This window comes from Elgaria multicarinata, chromosome 9 (genome assembly GCF_023053635.1).
Source record: "Elgaria multicarinata webbii isolate HBS135686 ecotype San Diego chromosome 9, rElgMul1.1.pri, whole genome shotgun sequence".
NCBI lineage: Eukaryota > Metazoa > Chordata > Lepidosauria > Squamata > Anguidae > Elgaria > Elgaria multicarinata.
The window spans coordinates 81,183,852-81,184,738 of NC_086179.1; positions in this window are offsets into that span (position 1 = coordinate 81,183,852).

Genomic DNA, 887 nt, shown 5'->3' on the forward strand with positions numbered 1-887 from the left:
GGGTAGGGCGAACCCCCGCCGGAAGAGGTTCATGGGGAGAGAAATGGATGGTGGACCAACTCTATGACCTTTCACTGAGGATGGGGGGAAAGGCAGAGGGGGGAGAGAAATGCATATTGGACCAACTCTGTGTCTTGACACTGATGAAGAAAAAAAAGAAAAGCCTGACGTCGTACTTAGCCACCACCTCTGTTTTTAATTGAAAGTCTCCATTCTCCCTTAGAGAATTAAAAAAATGTACCCTTTAAAAGAACTTCCGGTTAAAGGTGGTGTAACGAGATGATCTTGCCCACCCAATAAACTATGCACACACATCCGTTCCGTGGCGTCTGAATATCAGCAAAAAATGTTGTGGGACTTGTTCTCTTGTGTTTTCCTAACTTGAATGATCAACCCTTTATCTGTATTTAGATATTTGTGATATTTTGGTTGGCCTGATAAAGTTATTACACTAACACAAATTATGGATTTTTTTTTCTTTTTGTCAACTAGGCTATTTTTAATTTTTTAAAGATCTGAACGTTTATTGTAGAAGAACTGATCTGAAAACGTTGATTTATGTTATATATTTAGAACCCTCAGTCCTCAACCCGAAGGCTCCCGCAACAGCTTTATATTGTAAAAATAAAGGTGATTTTAAAAAATTAGAAACGTTCGATTTAATAGGACATAATGTATAAAACAGCAACCACGGTTTTTAAAATGGCCCACAACCTATCCCTCGGCTAATATAAACGCCGTGTTGGGCCTGAGGTTCTAGAGTTCGCCCTCTTGCACGGGGCCGCTCTGTTTATGAGGCCGGTGTGAGGATCTGGTTGTTTTAGAGGCGGGGCCTTTTTCTCCGCCTCTGAGGTGAGGCGGAGGGCAAAAAGGAAAGCGGAGGTGGC